This window comes from Camelus dromedarius, chromosome X, assembly GCF_036321535.1.
Source record: "Camelus dromedarius isolate mCamDro1 chromosome X, mCamDro1.pat, whole genome shotgun sequence".
NCBI lineage: Eukaryota > Metazoa > Chordata > Mammalia > Artiodactyla > Camelidae > Camelus > Camelus dromedarius.
This window is the reverse complement of record NC_087472.1, coordinates 82,873,186-82,900,753: the sequence shown is the minus strand read 5'-3', so window position 1 is coordinate 82,900,753 and position 27,568 is coordinate 82,873,186.

The window sequence follows — 27,568 nt, the reverse complement described above, 5'->3', positions numbered from 1 at the left end:
AGTACACGTGGATCATTCACCAAAATGGACCATATGCTGAGCCACAAAACAAGTCTTAATACATTTAAGAGAATTATAATCATACAGAGCATGCTCCTTAACCACAACAGAATTAAATTACAAACCAATAAGAGAAAGATATCTGGAAATGCCCAAATATTTGGAAATGAAACCACACACTTCTTTTTAAAAATGAGTAAAAGGAGAAATCACAAAGAAATTTTTATAACTTTAAACACTTACACTATAAAAGAATTAATGTCTACAACCAATGATCTAAGCTTCTACATTAAGAAACTAGAACCCAAAAAAACAACTATAATTCATTTTTTTTAAAAAAAGAAGCCAAAAAAAGAAGAACATATTAGACCCAAAGAAATTAGAAGAAAGGAAGGGAAAAGTAAAGATAGGAACAGAAATCAACAGAATAGAAAATGTACAGACAACAAAGAAAATCAAGGAAACCAAAAGCTGGTTCTTTGAAAATATCAATAAAATTGATAAACATCTAGCTAGACTGATCAAAGAGAGAGAGAAGACACAAATTATCAATATCAGAAATAAAAGAGGGCATATCATTCAGATCACAGATCATTGAGTCATTTATGAAATGACTCAATGCTAATAAGTTTATCAACTAGATGAAATGAACAAATTCCCTGAAAGACGAAAATTGCCAAAATGGAGTCAACAAGAAATAAAAGAAGAAGAAACCTATATCAATTATAAAAATTGAATTCACAAATAACCATTCCAGAAAGAATACTCTAGGCCAGATGGCTTCACTGAATTCTACCAAACACATAAGGAAGATATAATAGTAATCCTACTAAAATCTTTCAGAAAATAGAAAAGAAAGGAACATTTCCTAACTCATTTTATGAGGCTAGCATTATCCTGATATACATACCTGGTAAAGACATTACAAGAAAATAAAACTGCAGACTAGTATCCCTCATAAACATAAACACAAAAAATCTTGATAAAATATCAATAACTCAAATCCAGCAATATATGAAAAGGAAACCAGACATGGCCAAGTGGTATTTATCTAAGGAATATAGGTTGGTTTATCATTTGCAAATCAATCAATAAAATTGGCCTTATTAACAGACTTTAAAAAATTGCATGATCACATCAATACCAAAAAAAAATCCACACGACAATGTTTAACTCTCATTCATACTAAAATCATTCAGACTTTTAGGAATAAAAGACAATTTCCTTAATCTGATAAAGAATATCGTTAAACCTACAGCTAACATCACATTTAATGTTAAAGAATGAATGTTTTCCCAGTAAGACAAGGAACAGGACCAAAATGCCAATCTTTACTATTTCTACTTAACATTGTACTAGCCAATGCAATAAATCAAGGGAAAGAAATAAACAGCATACAGATTGGAAAGTAAAAGGTAAAATTGTACTTATTCACAGATGACACAATCATATGCATAAAATATCCTAAGGAATCTACAAAAAAGTCACTAGAACTAATAGGTGAGTTTAGCAAGTTTGCAAAAGATGTGAGACAAAAAACCAAAAATCAATTATATGTCTATCTACAAGTAATGGACAATGGGAAATTAAAAATTTTAAAATACCATTTACAATAGCATCCAAGGGGGGCAGGGTATAGCTCAAGTGGTAGAGTGCGTGCTTAGCATGCATGAGGTCCTGGGTTCAATTCCCAGTACCTCCATTTAAAAAATAATTAAATTTTTTTAAAAAATTAAGTAAATAAATAGCATCCAAATATATGAAATAGGAATAGATATAACAAAATATGTTTAAGACCTATACACTGAAAACTTCAAAATATTACATAAAGAAATTAAAGAAGACCTAAATAAGTGAAGCATATATATAGCATATTCATGGATTGAAAGGTTCAGTATTGTCAAGATATCTATTCTCCCCAAATTTATCTATAGATTCAATGCAATCCAAATAAAAATACCATACCACCAGTCTTTTTTTTTTTTTTAAGAAATTGACAGGTTGTTTCTAAAGTTATTTCTAAACTTTATGTGGAAATGCAAAAGAACTCACATAGCTTGAACAATTTTGGAAAAGAAGGACAATGTTGGATTCACATAACCTGATTTCAAGACTTAGGAAACCACTGGATACCCATATTTAAAAAAAAAAAATGCCATTTTACCTTGCCTTACACTATACATAAAAATAAGCTCAAAATGGATCATAGACCAAAATGTAAAACCTAAAGTAGAAAACTTTTCCAAGAAAAGATAGGAAAAAAAATCTGTGATCTTAGAATAAGAAGGGATTTCTTAGGACACAAGAAAGTGAACTAGATAAGAAAAAATTAACACATTGCACCTAATCAAAATTTTAAACTACTGCCCATTGAAAATCAACGAGAAAATATGAAAACAAGGCACAGACTGAAAATATTCCCAGTATATGTATCTGACAAAAGATTTGATATAGAAATCTACATAAAACTCTTAAAACAGTAAGACAAACAATCCCCCAACAGATGGGAAAAAAATTTGAACAGATACTTTAGTAAAGAAGATACACAAATAGCCTATAAATACATGAAAAGATGATCAACATCATTAATTACTGAAAAAAATGCAAATTAAAACCACCCACTAGATCACTAAAATTAAAAAGATTAACACCACTAAGAGTTGACAAGGATGTGAAGCAATGGAATTCCCATACCTTGTTACTGGGAATAAGAAATGGTACAGCTGCTTTGGGGATCAATTTTGCAGATTCAGAATTAAATGTACACTTCCTATAAAATCCAGCAATTCCACTCTTGAGTATTTACCCAAAAGAAATGAAAACAGGCAAAGACTTGTGCACAAATGTGCATAGCAACTTTGTTCATAGTAGCCAAAAATTGGAAACTACATGCAAATCTATCAATAGAAAAGTTAGACAAATTATGGTATATCCATAATCATAAACATAGACACAAAAAAAGAAGAAATACTATTTAGCAATAAAAAAGAACAAACTATTTATACACACAACACAGATGAATCTCAGAAATATTATAATGAGTAATAAAATATGATTCCATTCATATGAAATTCTAGAACGAGCAAAACTAATCCATAGTGACAGAAAACAGGCCAATGGTTGCCTGGGGCCAGGGGTGAAGGTAAGCACTGACTGAAAAGATGAATAAGGGAACTTTTTCAAGGGCTAGAAATGTTTTGTATTAGAAGTTGACAGACTTTACCCCCATGGGCCAAATCTAGGCCACAGTCTATTTTTGTACAGTCAGTAAGCAAAAAATGACTTTTACGTTTTTCATAGATGGTTGAAAAAACTCAAAAGAAACGTGAACATTATATGGAATTCACATTTCAGTGTCCATAAATAACCTGTTATTGGAATGCAGCTTATTCTATATTCCAATCCAACCATGCTGATTCCTTTATGTACCGTCTATGGCTGTATTCATGCTCCAACAGCAGAGTTGAGTAGCTGCAAGAGACACTGTATGGCCTGCAAACCTAACTATTTACTATCTGACTGTTTACAGAAAATTCTGCCTAACCCCTGGTCTAAGCCATAAAATGCCATGAAGTTTCCATCTTGCTCACTAGAATCCTCTCTAGCTGCCATGTAAGAAGGCTGACCACTCAGAGCTACAATGCTGTGGGTCACCAAGTCACAAAGAGAACCAAGTGTAGGCACTCTGGTAGACAATCCCAGCTGAAGCCAGACTCCAAAGTATCCTATCCCAGACACCAAACATATAAATGAAGCCTCCTGGTGATTCTTTCCCCTCTCTGTTCAAGTCATCCCCAGACATTTCAGTCTCCCAGCTGAGGCCCCAGACATCATAGAGCAGAGACGAGCTGACCTGTCTCTGCTCTGTCCTTTGTGAATTTGTGATCCAACTATAATAAAATACTAGCTGGTTTTTTGCCACTAAGTTTGGGGTGGTTTGTTAAATAGCTATGCATTACCAAAATACCAATACCAAATGTAGGTTAATACCTACATTAACAAGAAAAGGATGGATAATTATGGATCTAGTCTTAAACACACACACACACTCTCTCACTCACACAAGAAACCAACCAGGAAATCTTTTTTTTAAGTTTTGTATATATACATTTATTGACGTATAGTCAGTTTACAACATTGTGTCAATTTCTGGTGTACAGCATAATGCTTCAGTCCTATACATGAATACACATATATTTGTTTTCATATTCTTTTTCACCATCAACCAGTAAATCTTTTAAAAGATTTTCTCCATTCGGGTTATTAACTCTTAAAGAATGAATTTTCCACAAAATTCCAGCACATAGCATCAAAAATATTCAAAGCTCCAGAGGGCTGCCACTATGAGTCATCATGATGCAGTCTGGATAGAACTGGCAAAGGCTGCCTTTTATTTTTATGAAAAGGGGTATGTTTATTTCAGAAATGCGGGCTTGGTGTGCAATTTGCAAGTAAATGCTATTCACCGTATTAACAGGATAAAGGAACAAAATCATGAGTATCTCAAAATATATTAAAAGCATTTAATAACACATTCATTCATGATAAAAATTCTTAGAAAGCTCCAAATAGAAATGGGCTTCCTTAAAGTGACACCACCTAAAACCTCACAACAAACATCATACACAACTATAAAATATTGAAGGCTTTGAAATTGGAACAAGACAAAAAAATCCACTGTCACTATTTAATCACCATTGTAATGGGGCCAGCACAATAAGGCCAAAAGAATAAATGAGAATGCATCATGTCCAGCAAGGATGAAATAAAACTGTCACTATTTGTTAGCAGCATGATTGTGTATGTGGAATGTTGTGTGTGTGAAAGGTCAGCAAGGTGCAACAGAAATTGTTGCTGAAACTCGGCCTCTGTACCTCGCTTCCAAATTGAGAGACTCGAGGACAAAGTGTTGGATGAAGTAGAAAAGGCAGTTTTATTTCTTTGCCAGGCAAAGGAGGTCACAGTGGGCTAATGCCTCTAAAGCTGTGAGCCCTCTGGGGAGAAAAGGCAGGGGGTTTTACAGTAAGAGTTCAAGGGTTTCCATAGAGATTACATACAGGGTAGCAATTTTTTGCAAAGTGGTCCTTATTTTTGCAGATGCAGCAATCCCCTTTCTCCTGCGAGGTATGATGTTTACCTCTGGCTTTGGAGCTCTTCTAATATTTTTGTGCCTAAAACAAAGGGGGTCTGTGGAAAAGTACTCTAGAGAAAAATTTGTGCAGTGTAAAGTCAGGTTGATATATGCTTCTGGCATTTTAAGCAGGCTGGAGCCTGGGACCTCTTGCAGCAGTGTTTGCACAGGCTGGGACAACAGAACACAAAGAAACCATAAGGGGCTAAGTTATGAACAGCAAGATGCACAAAATACCCAGCTGCTGTCTCGGAGGTGTTGGGAGCAAAAACAAGGGGGATAGGCAGATCACCAGAGTCCCCCTCCTTCTTTCTAGCCCAATCCTGGTCAGCAAAAGCACAAGAAAAACCCTATAAGTTATTATAGAGTTAAGCAGTTACAAATACCATATGGTCCTCGATGATATTAGGGTCCTGCTTGGTTACAAAACCGTCAAAACATACAATCAGTTGCATTTTGATATGCCATCAAAAAGATAATTAGAAAATGAAACTGTAAGAGAAATTCATATAAGCATCAAAAACACTAAATACATATGGGGGGTGGGAAGGGACAGACTGGGATTTCAAAATGTAGAATAGATAAACGATTGTACTGTGTAGCACAGGGAAATATATACAGAATCTTGTGGTGGCTCACAGTGAAAGAGAATGTGACAATGAATGTATGTATGTTTGTGTATAACTGAAACATTGTGCTCTACACTGGAATTTGACAAAACATTGTAAAATGACTGTAACTCAAAAACAAACAAACAACAACAAAAAAAACCCCACTAAATACATAGATCTACCATAGTTACACAAAAACTCTACAGAGAAAGCTATATAGCACTTAATATTATTAATAGAAATGTGGGGAAACCTAGATTGTAAGATTTAATATTGCAAAGATAGCAATTTTTCACAAATCAGCTAAACTTAAGCATCTATATGTTGTCTATAAGAGCAGATTGGCTAGATTATTCCTTTTTTCCTAGTATCGATTTTAATATTTTAAGTTACCAGTGCTGATAAACAACAAAGATATATTGTATAGCACAGGGAATGTGGCCATTGTTTCGTAACAACTTTAAATGGAGTACAATCTATAAAAATGTTGAATCACCATGTTGTGCACTTGACACCAATATTATATTGTAAATCGACCAAACTTCAATAAAAGAAAGAAAGAAATTTTAAAAAGTAAAGTTACCAGAGCCATTATTGAGAATCTTTAGATGTTTTCATGTTGAAATGATTAAAATGACCTTTGGACTAATGAATGACGTGTAATGCACAAATAGCCCCCAACATCTTTTTATTTTTAAGTATAAACAACTATAATGGAAAGTCTGTAGAGGCATTCTTCTGGGAGACTCAAGGTTGCGGGGCCAGAAACAAAGGACAAGAGGTTGCTAGGCGGTGATGTACTACAAGATTTGGAGGCTCACCACCTACCTAGAAGGATACGGAACTCCCGCCCCCAATAAAATGAAAGGTAAGTTAAACTGCATTGGAACTCAGTATTCATTTTCTTCCTAATCGTTCAAAGACTATAAATGCCTGTTAAAATAGATCTTTATATTCTGGCAGGGAGAGTTTGCCAAGGTTGGTTGATTTGGAACCCAAATATTGCTTAAGTATTTAGGGCAGAGCTCCAAATGCATAGAGTTTGTTTCTCCCCCTTGCCAAAGTCGCGTCAGGCCCTTTTCAAAGGCATCTGAATTTCATTTTTCCAGCAGCTTACATAGGTCACCCACAAAGCGATGTTTTTGGCTTTTGCAATCAGAATGCAAAGGTACCGTCCTGCTGCAGCCGCTACGGTACCAAAGGTTAGCTGAGCCCAAGCGTTGGCAAGGATCCCCTTCTGCCGTGATGGCAGGTTGGTCTGCTGGCCTGGAGGAGAGCCTTTCTTAAGTACCACTCTAACCAGTTCACCAACCCACTGTAACTCCCAAGGCAAAGCTTCATGAAGGAGCTTGGCAGGTTCCTCTCACTGTTCCTCTGCCACCCTCAGTGCAATGCAAAGCAGTAGGATGGACTATTATTCTTTGGGCAAAGGGTCTAGGTTAGTTCTGGACTAACCCTGGTGTAAAGGTGGAGCTACCTCCACTCCCACACCCTACCCCATCCTTAGAGATTTTCATTTGCCACCAGAATAATCTTTTTCCTTCTTTTCTGTCAGTTGCTTGAACATTTTTTAGAATTCCATTTTGATTTACCTATAGTGTTCTTTGCGCATATCTCTTCCTATAGCATTTTTATTGGTTGCTCTAAGTATGATGTTATATATGCATAATTTATCAGTTTACTAGTGTCAACATTTTATCAGTCGGAGTAAAGTGCAGAAACTTTACCTCCTTTTACGACTCTTTACCCTCCCCCATTCATAATATAATTGTCTTAAATATGTCCTCTACATACACTGAGAACTACATAAGCCAGTGTTACAATTTTTGCTTTGACCATCAAACATAATTTAGAAAACTAAAGAAGAGAATGAAAGTCTATTGTATTTACCCATAGTTTTGCTCTGTTTTTTTTTTCCTCCTTTCTGATGGGCCAAGATTTCTTCTTTTGTCATTTTCCTTCCATTTAGAGAACTTCCTTTAGCCATTCATAAGGGTAGGTCTGCAAGCAACAAATTCTTAGTTTTTTTTTTGTCACCAAGGACAGTTTTGATTTCCCTTTTATTTATGGAGGATATATTTGCTAGCTATAAAGTTCTGCATTGAAAGTTCTTTTCTTCCAATCCTTGAAAAATATTGCACCATTTCCTTCCTGCCTCCATGGTTCCTGATGAGAAGAAATCCACTATCATTCCAATTCTTTTCCCCTATTGGTAGTGTCGTTTCTCCTGGCCACTTTCAAGATCTTTTCTTTGTCTTGGTTTTCAGAAGTTTGACTATGGTGAACCTCTGCCTGGATTTCTTTAAGTTTACGCTGTTTGGAGTTTGCTTCAGCTTCTTGAATCTGTAAGTTTATGTCTTTTGCCAAACTTGGGAAATTTTTAGCCATTATTTCTTCAAATACTAATTCAACTCCACCTTCTTATTCCTTTCCTTCTGAGACATCCATGGTCTGGTATTAGTTTTCTGTTATAGTCTTACATGTCCCTGAAGTGCTTTTTTTTTCTTTTTTTTTTTAAGTGTTTTTTTCTCTCTGTTGTTCAGATTGCGTAATTACTATTCTATCCTCAAATTCTGATTCTTTCCTCTGTCCTCTATATCCTGCTGTTGAGTCTATGCATTGATATTTTAATTTCACTTATTGCAGTTCTTAGCTCTAAAATTTCCATTTGGTTCTTTTATTTATATCTTGGATTTCTTTGCTGAGACTTTAAAATTTTTTTCCTTCAAGCATCTTTGTAATTGTTCATTGAAGCACTTTTACGATGGTTGCTTTAACATCCCTGTCAGATAATTCTGACAATTTGTCATCTTGGCTGTCTTTTCTCATTCAGATTGAGATCTTCCTGGTTCTTGGTATGATCAATGATTTTTTTTTTATTGAAACCGGCACATTTAGGGCAGCAGAGTGTTACAAGATTCCAAATGTTATTTAAATCTTGTATGTTAGCAGACCTCCTCTGAAGCTGCTCAGAGGCAGAGGAAGTGAGGACACTGCGCAGCCACTGCCAGATGGGGGTGAAAGTCCAGTTTCTCCACTCAGCCTTTGTTGACATGTGTGGGGGTGTGCACCTTGTTACTCTGGGCAGAGGTGGGAGTTCAAGCTCCTCACTGCCTGGGAGAGTTAAAGGTGCTTCATTACTGCCTACACTGTGGTCGGGGGTGGCCCCATAACCTCTGAGCTGTGGCGAAAGTCTTGATCTTGCACTGGAGCTCCTCTGACAGCACCCGGGAGAGGTGGGGGAAGGCCACCTTGTTACTGCCCCGAGAGGTGGAAGCACAGGCTCCCTAGGTGGTTCCACTGGCATCAAGGGATGGGGGGCTCCTTACTATCCAGCAGGGATGTCAGCTCTGCCTTCCCACTCAGCCTTCTCTGATACCCCCTAGGTTGGGGGGGGAAGCGATGGTTTGGGGTACCTCCTCACAGTATGGCAAAGGTGGAGGTCCCCATTTGGTTTTTGGTGACAGAGTGGGGCCACAGTTTTTGTTCTGTGGTGTTGGCCTGGAGTAGAGCGATTATTGTCTAAAAGTTTTCTGTTTGGCTAAGCTGTCTTTTTTTTTTTTTTTTTTTTTTTTGTCTATCCCTGTTGATGTTTCTGGGTTGCTGGCGTCTCTAGTACCCAGTCAGGGAAAGGTGAGACAAAAAGAAAACTTTGGGAATTCACCTCTATGCTGTCAGTTGGGTCTTGAGTCCCCGAACTGGTTTGCCTTTTTCTCTCCACCTTTTAGAGTCTTCTTATGCTTATTTTACATATAAAGTCTAGGGGAAAGTACATTTAATCCATCTTCCCAGAAGCAGAAGTCTCAAAGGTTGCCTTTTGATATTAAGCCACAGCCAGGAACTGATTACGCCACTGCTCTATATTTGGGTTTGGTGGGCCTTTTCTATTGTATGAGAATCCACGTGTGAATGGGGAACAGTCTTAAAAAATGAATTATTGGATTAAAAAAAAAAAAGCTTGAAAAAGCAAGCACCTGCCAAAATTTTTCTATCTCCCTGCTACCAACACAGATCCACTGTTTTGGGGGGATGGGGGGGTGATGAACCCAAGTCTGGGAGTTTCTTCACATGTTTTTATTGAAGTATAATTGATGTACAAAAACCTGCACACATTTAAACTGTACAATTTGAAAACTATATATATAGTTTTATGTATAATATAAGCATATATAGTTTTATTATATGTATATATATCTCTCCATGAAATCATCACCACAATCAATGAAGTGAACATACCTAGCTCTCTCAAAATTTCCTGGTGCCCTTTTGTAATTCCTCCCTCCAGCCCCTCCCCACCCCACCCCTGCCCCAGGCAACCACTGATCTAAGTCACTATAGGTTATTTTGCATTTTTTAGAATTTTAGATAAATGGAATATATGCAGTATGTACTCATTCTTGTCTAACTTCTTTCACACAGCACAATTAGTTTGTAATTCATCCATGTATTAATAATAATTCATCTTTTTAATTGTTGAATAGTATTCCATTCTATGGATATACCACAATTTGTCCATTCACCTGTTGTTAGACTTCTGGGTTGTTTCCAATTTTTGGCTATTGCACAAAAGCTGCTATGAGCATTCGTTTATAAATGTTTGTATGGAATATGCTTTCTTTTCTCTTAGGTAAATATATAGGAGTAGAAGGGCTGCATCATAAGGTGAGAATATGTTTAACTCTTAAGAAACTACCAAATATTTCACATTTCTACCAGCAGTAAAAAAGAGTCCCAGTTCCTCTGCAGCCTAACCAATACGTGGCATAGTCATTGTTTTTAATTTTTGCCATTCTAATAGGTATGTAGCAGTATCTCTACAGTTTAATTTGCATTTCCCTAATGGTAATAATGATATTGAGCACCTTTTCAAGTGTTTTTTTGCCATCCATATATCTTTTTCAGCAAAGTAGCTATTCAGATCACTTGCCCAAATTTTACTGGGTTGTTTGTTTCCTTGTTACTGAGTTTTGAGAATTCTTTATTTATCTTAGACACAAATCCCTTATAAAATATATGCTTTATAATTAAAAATAGAATTACCGTATTATCCAGGAATTCCACTTTTGGGTATAGACCCAAAAAAATTGAAAGCAAAGACTCAAAGAGATCATTGGTACACCTATGTTCATAGCAGCATTATTCACAATAGCCAAAAGGTGGAATAACCCAGTGTCCATCAATAGATAAATGGATAGGTAAAACATGGTACATCCATACAATGGAATATTATTCAGCCCTAGAAAGGAAGGAAAGTCTGACACATGCTACAACATGGATTAATCTTGAGGACAATATGCTAAATGAAATAAGCCAATCACAAAAAGACAAATACTATATGATTCCACTTATGTGAAGTACTTAGAGTAGTCACATTCACAGAAGCAGAAAGTAGAATGGTGATTGCCAGGAGCTAACAGGAAGGAAGAATGGGAGTTTAATGGGTATAACATTTTAGTTTTGCAAGATAAAAAGAGTCATGAAGGCTGGTTGTACAACTATATGAATGTACTTAACACTAAAGTGTACACTTAAAATGGTTAAGATGGTAAATTTTATGTTATGTGAATTCTGCCACAACTAAAAATTTTTAAGTATGTATGTTTTATAAATATTTTTCCCAGTCTATGGCTTATCTTTTCATTCTCTTGTGTCATTCAGAGGACAAAAGTTTTTGATTCTGATGAAGTCCAATTTATCATTTGGGGAGGGATTGTACTTCTGGTGCTGTATCTAAGAAGTCTTTGCTTAACCCCAGCTCACATTTTCCTACCTCTTTGCATGCCTGGTTATCTTTGACTGGATGCCAGACACTGTGAATCTTACCTTGTAAGGTGCTGGATATTTCTGTATTCCCATAAATATTCTTTAGTCTGGGACGCAGTTCAGCTATTTGGACATAGTTTTATCCATTTGGGTCTTGCTTTCCTGGTTTGTTGGGTAAGGCTGGAGCAATTATCAGTCTAGAGCTAATTATCCCCCATTTCTGAGGCAAGATCTTCTTGAGTACTTGAGTTTCTCTTAGGCAGCATTTAGTTGCCTTTTAACTGAGGTGTTTAAATTATTTATGTGCAACATAATTTTTCATATGATTAGGTTTGAGTCCATCTTGCTATTTGTTTTCTGTCTGCCCCATCTGCCCTTTGTTCCCTTTTTCCTCTTTTGTTGTTTTTTTCTTCCCCCTCTTAATTGAAGATTTTGTGTGATTCCATTTTATCACCTTTGTTGGCTAATAGCAGAAGAGGAAGTCAAAGAATCAAAACACAAGAAGATTTAATTGTGTTGTTGTGCCTTCAAGATGAAGGGGGCCATGTGTCAAAGATGGTGGGCAACCTCAAGGAGCTGAGAGTGGCGCCCAGTGAACAGCTAGCAAGGAAACATAGATCTCAGTTCAACAAGCACAAGGAACTGCAGTCTGTCAACAACAAGAATTACCTTGGAAGTGCATTTTCCCCCACAACTGCCAGACAAGAACTCTGCCTGATCAACTCTTTGATTTCAGCCTCTGACACCCTGAGCAGAGAACTAAGCCACTCTGTGCCTGACTTCTGACCTATAAGACTATGAGCTAATAAGCAGGTGTTGTCTTCAGCTGCCAAATTTGTGGTGATTTGTTATACAGCAATAGAAAGTGACTACAGATACATTTTTTTTTTAATTTTTAGTGGTTGTCCTGAGGTTTATAATACATATATTTAACTTAGTCTACTTTAAGTGATAGTATACCACTTCACGTATAGTATAAGAAACTTACAATAGTATATTTCCATTTCTCTCCTCTTGGCCTTTATGCTGTTAACTTTTATGTTTGTTTTAAATCCCATAGTACATTGTGGTTATTTTTGTTTAAACAGTCAATTGTCCTTTAAAGAGATTTACATAATAAGAAAAAAATCTTACATATTTACTCATGTAGTTAACCTTTCCTGGCACTCTTCATTCCTTTGTGTAGATCCAGATTTCCATCTGGTATCACTTTCCTTCTGCTTGTAGGACTTCCTTTATTATTTCTTATACGGCACATGTGCTGGTGATGCTCTCTTTCAGTTTTCATATGACTTAAAATGATTTTATATTGCTTTACTTTATGAAAGATATTTTTCCCAGGTGTAGAATTCTAATTTTCTTCTCGTTTCTTGTGTTTGTGGAGTTTCTAGGATCCGTGGGTTTATAATTCATGAAGTTTGGAATGTTTCACCCATTATTTCTTCAAATATATTTTCTGTCTTTCCCCAACTTTCAGGGCCTCCACTTACCATTTACTAGACCACTTCAAGTTATCAAACATCTCACTTACACTCTTTTAATGTTTTGTTAAAATTTGGATAGTTTCTATTACTATGTTTTCAAATTCACTAATCTTTTCTTTTCCAGAATTATAAAGGGTGCCTACAAAAAAACCTACAGATTCTAAATAAATAAATAAATAAATAAATAAATAAATAAATAAATAAATAAATAAATAAATAAATAAATAGAAAACACCTACAGTTAACAGAGTTAATAGTGAAATATTGATGGGGGAGGGTATAGCTCAAGTGGTAGAGCTCATGCTTAGCATGCACAAGGTCCTGGGTTCTATCCCCAGTACCTCCTCCAAAAATAAACAAACCTAATTATCTTCTACCCCTCCCACCAAAATAAAAAAATTAAACAATACAATAATTAAAAAAAAATTTTAAAAATAGTGAAATATTGAACATCTTCTCCTTAAAAGCAGGAACAAGGTAGGAATGCCATTCTCACTAACTTCTATTCAACATGGTACTAGAAGCCTGACACAGTGCAACAAGGCGAGAAAAATAAAAGGCATACAGACCAGAAAGGAAAAAGTAAAATTGTCTCTATTTGTAGTTGATATGACTGTTCGTTTAGAAAACTTTAAGGAATGTACACAGCTACTACCCAATTTTTCAATTCACAGATTACAAAGTTAATTTTTAAAAACTCAATTGTATTTTTATATGCTATTAGCAAACAGTTATAAAATAAAATTAAAAATGAATTGTAATGGATAATAGCATAAAAAACATAAAATGCTTAGGAATAAATTTAATATATGAAAGATAACCACACTACATCATATTTTTGAGAGAAATTAAAGAAAAACTAAATAGGTAGAGAGATAGATCACATTCATAAATTGGAAGGCTGAATGTTACTAATCTGCCAGTTCTCCCTAAATTGGTCAACAGAGTCAATGCAATCCATATCTAAATACCAGCAGTTATTTTTGTAGACATTGAAAATCTAGTTCTAAAGTTTGTATGGAAATATAAAAGACCTAGAATATCCAAAGAATTTGAAAAGAAGAACAAAGTTTGAGAACTTACAGTACATGACTCCAAGGCTTATTGTAAAGCCACGATAATCGAGAGCATGATACATAAATTGACAGAGAATAGGGAGCTCAAAATAGACTCACAGTTATATAGTCCTTTAATTTTTTACAAAAGCACCAAAGTAATCCAATAGGGAGAGGAAAGTTTATGTAATAAATGATCCCATAATAACTGGTTACTCATATGGAAAAGTATGAATGTCAAGTTCTACATCACACCATACACAAACTTTCATCTGAGATGGATCATACACCTAAGTGTAAGTGGTAAAACCATATATTTTTAAAAAGAAGCCTTAGAAGAATTTTCTTCATGATTTGGGATAGGTAAAGTTGGCTAGCAGGTCACAGCAGTACCATAAAAGAAATATTGATAAGTTTGATTTCTTTAAAATCAAAAACTCTGTCCCTCTACAAGACAGCTCCTGTTGTAGAATAAGTGATATATCTGACAAACAAATGCTATAAGAATTCTATAACTCAGTAATAAAAAGACAACTCAACTTAAAATGGACAAAAAATTTGGACAGATACTTCTCAAAAGAAAATAAACAAATGGTCAATTATCACATGAAACAGTGACCAAGATTACTGGTAATTAGAGAAATACAAATTAAAGTCACAATGAAATACCACTATACACCTATTAGAAGGGCTAAATTAAAATGACTGACAACCCCAAATGTTGGTGAGGATGTAGAAAAACTGGAACTCTCAAGCTCTGCTGGCGAGAATGTCAAATTGCATAACAACTTTGAAAAAAGATCTAGCAGTTTCTTATAAAACTAAATGTTCAGTACCCTACAACCCAGCAATTCCATTCCCACATATTTACCCCAAAGAATTGAAAATGTAGGCCTACACAAAGACTTATACATGAATGTTCATAGCAGCATTATTCATAATAACCAAGAGGAGGAAATTGTCAATAGGACAAACAATGATCCCAGGTGTCCATCGACAGAGAATGGATAAACACGCCTCTCGTATAGTCATACAGTGGACTATTATTCAGAAGGAGTGAGCTGATACATGCAACAACATGAAGAATATCAAAAAAAGAAAGAAATTTCGATTGCTTGAACTTTTTGTTGTTGTTGCTAAAAAAAATTACTCTCCAAAAAAGCTGGGCCAAATTACCAATAATAAGGCTGTTTTTAAATATCTTGTATCAATGCCTGATTCCCCACACTCTTGCCAACACTGGATATTATCACTCTTTTTCACTTCTGTCTATCCAATGGGTGAAAAATGTTTTGCATTCTCCTGAGAGTTAGTGAGGTTGCGAGTCTCCATATTTTATTGACCATGTATGGGTCTTCTTTTGTGAACTGCCTTTTCATATTCTTTGCCCTCTTCTCTATTACATTTGTCTCTTTCTAATTGATTCTTTATATATTCTGGATATAATCCTTTGTCAGTTATCATGCTTAAAATATAAAAATATTGTCTCCTCATTTGTGGCTTATGGTTTCACTTTCTTTATAGTGTCCTTTGATTAACAAAAGTTTTAACTTAAGCATATTCAAATATATAAGCCTTTTCTTTATGGTTCGGACTTTTTGTCTTAAATTTAAGAAATTTTCTACTATCACAAGATCATCAAGAGATTCTCTTATATTACTTCCTACAGTTTTCCAGCCATTTGTTTTTCTGCAGATACATAATCTGGGTAATAAAACAGGAATGACATCATGCGTACTGTTTTATAACCTGCGGTTTTGTCATCTAGCAATAGATTCTGAACATCTTTTCATGTGAATAAATGTGTCAGTAGTGTTGTGGGTGTGATTTCCCAGGAAACAGACCCAGAGACACAGATTTGTGCACAGGAAGTTTATTAGACAGTGCTTTCGGGAAGGGAATGAAGTAGGATCAGACTAAAGGGCAAGCGAGGCAATGGTGCAGGAGCAACAAGGGCTCCAACATCATAGCTTAAAGGGCCCTGTAACGCTGTCCCAAACTGGAGAAAGAAGACTGGGCCTTTATTTAGCTGTGGGCTGCCCCCACCCCAGGAAGGGAGCATGACATTAGGCACGGGCAGCTGACTTCAATGGTAGCTGGCAGATGAAGGCTGTCAGCCTGTACCACCCCCAATAGCTGGGTGTCCTGAAGGGGTATCTGAGCAGCACATCACAGTATCCACCAGGGTTAGGGATACTTTTGACTTCGAATAGCAGAAAACCTGACCGACTTTTGCTTAGTAAGTAGGAGTCAGTCTCACTTAACAGAAGGTCCCCGGTAGGTGATTGCTAGCACCAACAGTATCTGTCCTTTTTATCAGGAAAGCAAAAACTTTCTCAGAAGTCCCCAGTAGACGTCCCCTTATATTTAATTGGCCAGCACTGGATCACAGGTCCATCCCTAGGGGCAGGGGAAGCTGGGAACATGGGAACAGGATTGTCAGGATTTTGTGCCTGGAGCAGTGAACACTCATTGCTAACTGAACAATCTCTGGGTTCTGTTAGCATAGAAGAAAAGGGGAAAGTATATTAGACGTGCCACTAACAAGACTTGCCACAAACAGACCTCTACAAAATTATTTTGGAATGATTGCATATGGATGTAACTTACTGAAATGGTCTCCCTGTTGTTGGACATTTGGTTGTTTCCAGCTTTTTACTATTGTCCACTGTACTGCAATAAACAAGCCTTGTAATTTTTCTCTGCCCATGTCCTCAATTATTTCTTCAGGATGAAATGCTGCATATGTAACTGCTAACAGAGTGAATGTACCTTTAAATATTTTTTGATGCAGATTACCAAGATGAACCTTAGAAAGGCTCTACAAATGTTTGTCTTCACTGAGCAGTGAATAAAGAGGTCAATCTTTACTGACACTAGATATTAACATTCTTGTTAATTCTCATCAGTTTTATATTCTTTAAAAAATATCTAGTTTTAATTTGCATTTTGCATTGCTTTTTATTGGCCATTTTTGCACTCTGGTCTTAAAAAAATGTGCTTTGGACTGTCTTAGCTTTCTGAAAAGTATTGAGATATAATCTGCTTCGCTGTTGGCTAGGGGGGTTAATTCCAGCAGTTGTTTTGCTGGTCAAGGCATGAAACATATTGATTAACAATGTTTTCTTTTAACCTTGGGTCCAAGGAATTTCAGGGCATTTCGACCTAGTTTGTTAGAATTGTTTATGAATAGCAATGAGACTGATGGTTTGCAGGTGGTCTCAGTGTTACCCACCCCAACCCCCAACCCCAGAGGGCTCTCCTTTTGTCTGATTATATTTCAGGAAAATGGCTAGGTGTTATGAATACCTAAATACATATTCATAATCAGTATTCACAGTAGCAGCAGAAGAGCTACGCAAAAAGTACTTTATAACATGAATATTTTTATAACTTATAAACTGCACTCTGTATAAGTGCCAAAAATAATTTTTTAAATATCACTCAGAAAGGTAAAAGGAGAAAAAAATCATTTTGCTAATTAATCCAATGAAGAATGATGACATGTGAATTTAGAAACATATGCCATTGTTATCTTTTTGTGAAACATGGCAGTGCTGTTTTAAAAACATTTACTGAATATGTAGTTCGTGAATAATAGATCTCGTAACTTCAGTTTGTATTTTCTTAGTGAAAAAGGGTTAACAGCTATTATTATAGCAAAAACTAAAACCATAGTGCTACAAATCCGACAAAATAACTTGAATATTTTATTATCTCTGAATATGTGAATATATTGTACTAAAAATTGCTGGAATAATTTTCATTGCATTTTATGTGACTTTTGTATAAGCATTGTTGCATTTTATAATTTTTGCACACGTTATAGTCTTGCATGTAGGTACTAAGTATTTATTGGCTCAAAAAAATATTCTTTAAGTCCACATGCACTTAAAGATACAGAAAAATAAATTTAAATAATCAAAGAAAGATATTTGATAAATTATAATTTTAAATTAATAAGAGTTATTATCTCTGAAATACAGAGTAATAAACTAACTTAGTACAAAAGCGTGATGTGAAAATACATGGCCACTACGAGAATATACTAGATATATTTGTCAGAATAGTAAAGATTAAAAAGAATTAGACGACCCAATTCAGGTAAGGTTACAGAGAAAATGAGCACTCTATACATAGTAGGTGGAAATGTAATGCAATGTAGTTCTTTTGTGAACCGATTTAGTAATACATAAACAGAGCATAAAAACTGTTCATACTTTTGACTTAATAAATCTGTATCTGTAGTAGTTTAAGATAGCCTACCTCCAGAAAAACCTGTATACACAAAGATATTTGTTGCAGCATTATTTGTAATGATGAAAATTATAAGCAACATAGATGTCCAAAAATTGGAGAATTAATAAATGATGAACCCATTAAAATGTTATTTAAATTATAATATATCTATATAATGGAGCTTGATAAAGCTGTAAAATGAAGTAAGGAAAATCTCTGTCTGTAGGTCTCTGTGTGTTGCTATTAGGTGATTTTGTAGGAGATCGTGCTAAATGAAAAAACAAGGTGCAACAAAGCAGTATAGTAGAGAATATATTTTGAGAATATAAATATAGGTACATACTTTCTGATATTTTTCAAAACAAAGCAATGGAAAGATAAAGCAAAAACTAACATAAAAAAAGCGGTTTCCTAAAGGGGGAGGGAAGGAATGTGGAAAGCACAAAGATGGAAGCTAGACCTCTCTGAATATATCTTGTTTTATATTTTTGCTTTGTGTAAAAGATGGCCCCCCCTGAGGATCCTCACCTCCTGGTATTCACATCCTCGTAAAGTTCCCTCAATATTGTACCAGAGTTGGTCTATGTGGCCAGAAGAATTTGGCAGAAGTGACAGTATGTAACTTCCAAGATTGGGCTCTTAAAAGGCAACGTGGCTTCCGTTTTATTCTTTCTCTTGGATGCCTTGTGCTGGGGAAAGGCAGTTGTCCTGTTGAGCAGTCATGTTACTGAGTCCAAACTCATTCTGCTTGCTGCACAACAGGCCAATAAATTGGGAGACGAGGTGTTGGGGCAAGGAATAACGACTTTATTTGGAAAGCTGGCAGACCAAGAAGATGGCAAACTGATGTCCTAGAGAACCGCCTTCCCTAAGTCAGAATTCAGGCTCCTTTTATATTAAAAAAGGGATGGGATGTGCTTGGTTGTTGCAAATTTCTTGGTGTAGGAATTCTTTGTTCCTAAAATCCTTTGTTCTTGTAGCTGTCCATGTGAGTCATATCATGGTGTCCCTATAAACATCCAACAACAACAAAAAAATGTTATTTTCTATTCTGCAACTTATCTTTATATGAATGGGAAAGTGTTAATATCCTTAAAGGTTAGAATATTGAGAATAGGCTGTCCTATATATTTCAGGCCATTGGCAACATTCTTTTACAAAAGGTACAAAACAAGATTAAGCCTAGGAAACAGAGCACAGCGGTAAAGCCAAAGGAACAGATCTAATATGGAGTCAGATGTGTTCTTTTCTATTACAGTCAGAGCAACGGGGTGAAGCTCTGTCAACACCCACATGAGTGAACCAGCTTGGAAGCAGATCATCCAGCCCCAGGTAAACCTTGAGATGACTGGAGCCTCGGCTGACATCTAGACTGTGTTTCAGGAGAGTCCCTGAGCTAGAACAACCCAGCTTAGCCGTCCCAGATTTCTGACCCCTGAAACCGTGAGATAATAAGTATTCGTTATTTTAAACTGCTAAGTGTAGTTTAATTTGTTATGCAGCAATGGATCGCGAATACACATTGGAACCAGAAAATTGTTTTTAATAATTAAAATACCGAATATAAATAAAAAGAAAAAAAAAGCCATCCTTAAAAATTCAAGATAAATGGAAGCACAGGAACTCAACTATATCAAAGCTGGTGGCAAAATTATACAGACAATAATTATTTCAAGTGACTTGCAAACACAGTATTTTTACTGTACATCCCTAGCTGGCTAAATCCTAAAAAGAACTGCAAATAAATCTTAAATCACATTCAGTGGTTTAATTGTAAGCAATGGCCTATGTATTGTTGCCCTGACGCTTTTCTAGCTATGTAGCAGAATAAAGCAAATAAGTCATTATGTTAACATCATTAAGAACCAAGATTTTATACATGAGAGAAAAGAGATACAAACACAATATCAAAGAAAGAAGTAAAAATCCTTTGCTCATTAATCTGGATTGGACATAGCAGTATTAATTCATAAATTCTTTTTCTTTTTCTAAAAAATGTGTCTTTTCTAGCTCTGTGCACTGAAAGACCTAAACGAAATGACAACATAATAGCAATCAATACACAACATCCAGATTGCAGTGACTAAATATAATTTAAAACAAACAAACATGCAGAACTCCTTAGGGAAATGGCTAATTTCAGTTCTGAGGCTGGAAATGTAAAAGATGAACCTGGAATATCCTGTCTTACTAGAAATTAAGGACTACAAGTGTCAGAGGTCTAAGGAACCAACTTTAAAAATTTTTTTAATGTTTCATTCATTTCACTTCATTTCATAACATTAAAGCTGTTTTTTTTTTCTTTAATTTCTTTTGGGGGGGTAGGGGAAGGTAGTTAGTTTTGTTTGTTTGTTTGTTTTATGGAGGTACTGGGGATTGAACCCAGGGCCTCATGAATGCTAAGCGTGCACTCTACCACTGAGCTATACCCTGCCCCCCAGAACCAACTTTTTAAGGTGATCTCCCTGGCCCAAGATAGGACAATCTGAGCATCAAAATGCATGATTGCAAAGTAGTATATATATTTATACATCAAATATTTTAAAACTATATGAATTCATAATGATACTAAAAAATAAAATCTCATTGGTGACTTTTTGAAGGCTGCTAGGATACCAACTTATTAATCATAAAATTGGCAAAGAAAGGAAAAAAAGTAAACATTTATCCTGCCTGATTGTATTTCAGAGCATCCAGAATTAATGGGAAAGTTCTTCATTATAAAAGAATTCAAGCTCTGAAAGAATGTGAGAATTATAAAATCACCATTTCATGAAGGAATGATCTGGGTTCTGGAAATGCTTTATATCTTGATTTAAATGGTGGCTACATGGTTGCATAATATGTAAATATTCTTCTAGCTGTCCACTTAGTTTTTGTGCATTTTATTGTAGGTAAAGTATACCTCAATTTAATTATTTTACTTCAATTTTTTAAAAAATCACTGTTCTGCCTTCCAATGAGGTATAATAGGAAGTACACGGCACCCTATGAAATATCTTTGCCAAAAATTGAATTGAAATCTAATCAGGGCTCCAAACGTAACTACCAGCTCACAGAAAATAAAGGGGACAGAGGAACATGTTAAATGATACCAACAGGCTACAACAAGACAAATTTAGAATGGGACATTCTACAGGAAAAATGACATGGTTTCTTTCGTGAATTAATGATATATAAGGGAAAGGGAAGGAGGAGGGAAGGGTCATAGATTAAAAGAGATTTAAGAGATATAGTAACCTAAACAATATCTGGACATTATTTGGGTCTTTATTGTTTATTTTTTTTTGGCAGGGTGGAGGTAATTAGGTTTATTTATTTATTTATTTCAGTGGAGGTACCGGGGATTAAACCCAGGACCTCGCACATGCTGAGTGCTAAGCACACACTCTACCACTAAGTTGTACACCCCTCACCCCCATTTTGGGTCTTGATTCAAATAAACCATAAGTTAAAAAGCCATTTCTGAGACAATCAGGAATATTTGAACACAGATGATATTAAGAAGTTAGTGTTCATTTTATTAGGTGTGATAGTGGTATTGTGTAGATAATCAGTGGTAATCTGGTAGATACTTAAGTATTTATGGGTGAAATGATATGATTTCCTTTAACTGCAGGGGAAACATATGGAGGGGAATAAACGGAGCAAGAAAGCCGCAGGGCTAATAACTGCTGAAGCCGAGTGATTGATACAGTAGGGCTCATTAAATAAGTCTCAATTTATTTTTGTGTATGTTATTAAGCTCTTAAGCTTCAAACTCACCCTTCTATACATTTTGCTTCTGGGGATGGGATTCTGCCATCCACATTTCTGCTTTGCCAACTGCTCCCTGTTAGACTCTGCCTATAGGTGGGTGATGGAGACTGCAGGGCTGGAGGAGGATGATGGAACTTAAACTCCCTTCTGTTCTTCCTTGTTCCTTCCTGTCAGCTTCCTGCTTCTGTCAGCAACCTCCCAGGAACATTTCTTCACCCCCAAACCAGCAGCGATTTTCCGTGTCTATGGCTGAATTGCAGTTTTGCAACATTCACAGAACGAGCCTCACCAAACCCCCATCAGAAACACCAAAATGAGGTGAGCAGCACCCTCTCCTCAGAGGTGTGGCTCCCAGCCCCAAGGAGCCCTTCCTCTAGACTTCTAAATTGTCATAATTTCATTCTCTTTCCTTTGTACCCAAGCCCTGGGAGCTGTAGCAGCTTTCTGCTTTCTGCTCTAAGATACCTCAAAGTTCTCTTAGATATCTCTAAGATACTATTTGAGTTACAATTTTACACTTGCTTCACCTGTTTTATATGAGATCCAGTCTGTTCAAATAACACATGTGGCTTCTGCCTCCTAATTTTTCCCTAACTGAGAGCTATACCAGCTCCCATCAGTTGTTGGTTGAAGGCTGCTTCCAGGGGGATTCGGTCCCCAGAATTTACCATGGGCCACAGGGGTGGCAAAGCCTCGGGCAGCAGGGCAGGCTCCAGTGACAGGAGAAAGCCCTCAGGCAAAGTAATCCAGGAGCCCTCGATTGGAAGTTGGGCCAGTGTGTACTGAAGTGATAAGGGAGAGGGAATAAGGGCGGGAGAAGTGACAATGTTTGCTGCACAGCCAAATGCCCTTTATGAAAAATTAATTTCTAATTACACAAGCATTCATTATCTTTGAGAGACTCTTGGTCATTCAGCCTAAAGTCCTCTCACTCACCATCCCCCATCGTGATTCCCTTGTCGTCCTTCATCCCCAGAGGTAACTACTGTTATTGATTTTCATTTACCAATGTATTTTTCTACATATGCTTGCTTATAAAACATATATGGCATTATTTTGTAGGTTTTTGTTTTTACTTCATAGTACGCATGTTTTTTTTTTTTTTGCAATCTGCTTTATTCATGAGACAATTTGTCTTGGAAGTCGTTCCATCTTATGACACATAGATCCACCTATTTCTTTTGAACTGCTGCATAATATCCTCTAGTGTGCATACGCCATGGCCTATGTCGCTGTTGCTCTATGTTCACAATTCACACAATTCTCTGATTAATATCCATGTCTCTGTGTCTTTGTACCTGTTTAGGAGTGTCCTTTAGGGTAGACTCAGAGTAGTAGAAATGCTGGGTCAGACAGAATGTGTGTTTCAAAGCTTGCATTAGATTTTAAAAATATGTCCTCCAAAATGGAGTTCCAATTTACAAGCTGTAATATTGTGGTTTATAGTAAGAAATATATATTTCGTCTTAGTCTTCATTTCTGGCAGTCTCCTCCAAAATCTTTGGAACTTCCTAAGTGATGAGAGCAACAAAGGTGTCTTTGTTATGTTAAAAAGGTGACTCCAGGAACTGCACCTAAGGATGGGGGCTGGTTGCCGGTTGCCAGGGGAACCAATAATGTGATTTTAGGGTTGGAACTTTCAGTCCCACCTTTTAACCCTGGGGGAGGGAAGGGGAGCTGGAGGTTAAATCAGTTGCCAGTGGCCAATGATTTAATCAATCACGACTAAGTAATGAAGCCTCCTTAAAAAACCCAAACCCATCGGGTTCAGAGACCCTCTGGGTTGGTGAACACGCGGATATCGGGGGAGAGCAGCGCACCTGGAGAGGACGTGGAAGCTCCTCATCCTTTCCCCACACCTTGCCCTGTGCATCTCTTCCAGCTGGCTATTCGCAAGTTGTATGTATCCTTTTATAGTGAACCAGTAATTTAATAAGTAAAATGTTTCTCTGAGTTCTGTGAGCCTCTAGCAAATGAATTGAACCCCAGGGGGGGATAGTTGGAACGTGGCCAATTGGTCACAAGTCCAGGTAACAACCTGGACTTTGAGACTAGTGTGTGAAGTTGTGGGGTAGGAGTAGGGGGGAGTTCTGTAGGATGCAATCCTTAACCTGTGGGATCTGATGCTGCCTCCGGGTAGTGTCAGATTTGAGTTTATTTGACTTCAATTCTTGGACACTCTGCTGATGTCTGAGAATTGCTTGGTGTTGTGTGGCAAGCACTCCCCACCCCACCACCAAAGAACACATACACATTCGAATCAGGCCCAGGAACCCAAGAGTTAGTGAAGTGGGATTTGCCGGAATGGCTCTGGCTCAGAGAAACTTGTGGTTTGGGAAGAGAAAGGATGTAAAGGGGCGCGGGTGGAGGGTACATATAACCTTATTGTTACAGTATCTGTAAACTGGTTTGGGAAGTCTAGGAATTTGCTATTCCGCTTCTCCTCCGAGGGTCTTATAGATGCTAATAAAGACATTAGGTTGATTAACAAGAGAATGGGAAGACGCTGAGAGGAGAGTCAACTCTTTCTCCCAGCTAGGTGGAAAATTTTAAACTGTTTTTAAGAAATAAGGTGAATTTAAACATTTTTTAAATTAATAGGAAGTTATCTGAAAAGAAAAAAGAAAGAAGGTGAATAAAGTGAATATTGACAGGGGTGAAACAAAGGAATCAGAAAGGAGAGAGTCACGGAGCTCGTCCCAGCAGGGTGGAAATCTTTAGATGGTTATTAGTAAATAGGATGAATAAAACCGACAGTGATGGGGTTAAAACAAAGGTTTAATACAGCACTACCTAAGGTTGGGTGGGCTGAAAGGACCCCTTATTGACCCCCAATAATAAAGGGCCCCAAACAAGTCCACTCTATCTCAGTCTGGAGAAATTTAAAAAGCTAGAAAACAAAAATTGCAATGAGAAACCTGACCAGCAATTGCTTGGGGGCAGTGCTTAGGCTTATTAATTGAGATAAAGTTTTTTGCAGAAGAGTGAGTAAAATTGTCAGGGAGTGGAGAAGAGAAGTTACCAGTAACTTATTACTTAGTCCCATGAAGCCATTGGTGAAGCCCTTACTCGGGCTGTGGCTGGGCTGAGACAAATGAAGTGGTTGATCGAGTCATGAAAGTTGGATGTTTAAGTTGACATGTAAAGAAGTTGTGTCAGCTGTACCTGAATTTTATGGAAATAGCTATTTTGTCTGGCTGGGGAGCACGTCCCCTACTTAGTGTTGTAAAAATCACAACCTGTGGATGAAGCTCCAGTTAGAACATAAGAGTTGACGGGATGAAGGCAGAGGTTTGCAGACTTGGGGTGCTGAAACAGGCTTTACATGATGCGCTAGTGTCTCTTTACCTGAGGGTGTCATGGGGACGGACACTGTGTCTGACTGGGAATGTGTCCCCTGCCTGGTATGGTAAAACAGAAGGCATGGAACTCCTGCCGTCAAGCACTGTTCATTGGTCTTGCTAAATGGGCGTCCGTAAGACTGCCGGAGCCCACACAGTGGAACAGATGCCGGGGCGCTGGTGGGGACAGATTCCCTGTGCAGCGGCCTTTCGTGGAGTGTGGACTGGGGCTTGTGGCAGGAGCCTGTGAGCCTCCCAGCGACCACTGCTGGGACTTTGAACTAGAATTCCCATTTGAGGGGTATCGACTCCCTTGCAATCAGACATTAATTGAAGCTGCCCCCTATGACTGAAGGACGTAGTGACCTTGAAACCAGAAATACCCACAATGTCTTGGGTAATGTCAGAGAAACACTCCGCTGGGGGTGGCAGTGCCCAGAAGAGTTCCATACAAATGGAAGTGGCTTATACAGGGCCGTGCTGATCTGGGAGTCCGAGGAGGGGAGAGTCTGGGGCAGGGAGCCTCTCCTCCCCTAGAGCTGACTCTGGAACGGCGGGAGGAGCTGCTGGATTTTGTCGGCACTTGGACACTGTAAACAGTTCTCCACAGACAAGGAAATCACTCCGGGAAATCACTACGGGAATTGGGGTGCATTAAGGTAGGACATGTCAACCTCCCCATCAGAAGAACTCCCTGCCAGGTTTGGCAGGTGACTGGAATCAGCAAGCAGATGTCCCCGTGCGCTCGCTGGAGGCGGCCCCCTGGGTGCGTGAAGTGAGTGGACCTGGGGCACTGCAACCGCGCAGAGACGGGCTGGGTCTAGACACAGTCCTCTCGCTCCCTCTGAGGCACAAAATGCCAATAGGAGCTGTTCTGTCCGCAAGAGAGCCGGTGAGTGCAGAGGGCTGTGTGGCAGATTCCGGTGGGGGGAAGGCCTTGATCACAGCTGGCAAGTGACACTGATGCTGGAAGCCCCGGGGCTATAGATGGGTGCTGACGGGCACGGTGCAGACTCCGGCCTGGGCGCTGCTTACCCGGTGGTAGGTGCAAGCGCTCAGGCTTGATGGGAAAACCAGGAGAGAAGACAGTGCACCAATTTGGACAGCTGAGCATTACTTCTTCAGATCAAGGAACACACTTAACCAGCTCATAGTGTCCAAGGATGGACAGTGAGATATCTTCCTCATGGTACTAGTTTGATAGCGAATTGGAAGGGACAGTTGAAACAGTGACTGTCTATAAGGGGGAGATGGCAGCCTGAAGGGCTGGCTTACACGCCTTCACAAGTATGAGCTCACGGTCAGTGTGAGCATGAGTGGGGCCTAAGGGTTTCCCCACTGGTTAGATTTCGCTGTTTTTCTGGTGGGTCTGGGGCAAAGGGGGTGGGGAAGGTGCTGGTATTTTTCCTTCCCCACATTACTTTAGCTTTTTTTTCTCCCTACATGACGCAGTGGTCACAAGACCGGGACTGAAAACAGGGATGATTCCTGAGCACGAAACTGTAACTGTGTTTTTAACCTTTGTGTCAGAATTCCTAAGGGCCTGATGGGGCAGGTTGTGCCTTCACCCCATCTGGCAAAATTGGGGCCAACGGGGGAATGCAGCTCTATTGCCTGGAGGTAAAGATAGCCCACTAGTTCTGGGCCTGTGTGACCTTATCTGAGTAGATGTGCACCGAGGGGGAGGTGCTTGCTAGACTAGCATTGCTGCCTACAATCCAGACCAGCACTGTGGCCAAATCTAATGTCCCTTCCAAAGGTAGAAAAGTTTGCTTATAAATGGAGAGAAGGAAAAATAGTAGCTGAGGGTGGGAGAATGAATACAGAAATGGATTATGTAATGAGGGCCCTCCAATACTGAGTTAACATTTTAAAAGAGGCTCAGAGCAAGAGATGATACTGTCTCAGCACAATTATACCAGGTGCTTGGAAGGGTGAAGCCACATATTGCCAACACCACTGCTGCTTTTGGAACCTGACAAGATCAAACTGAAGCTTGCAAAGCTGAGTGGCCTCATCCTGGAAGACACTTTCTTATGCTCTGATGCTGGACTGGATAGTTACTAATGACTAAGTAGAATTCTAGTAAATGTGCTGTGTCTTTGACTTTTATGATTGTTCTGCTGTTGAGGGATCCATGTTTAAAGACCAGGGAATAGACTGTGATACTGTGATTTATAAGAAG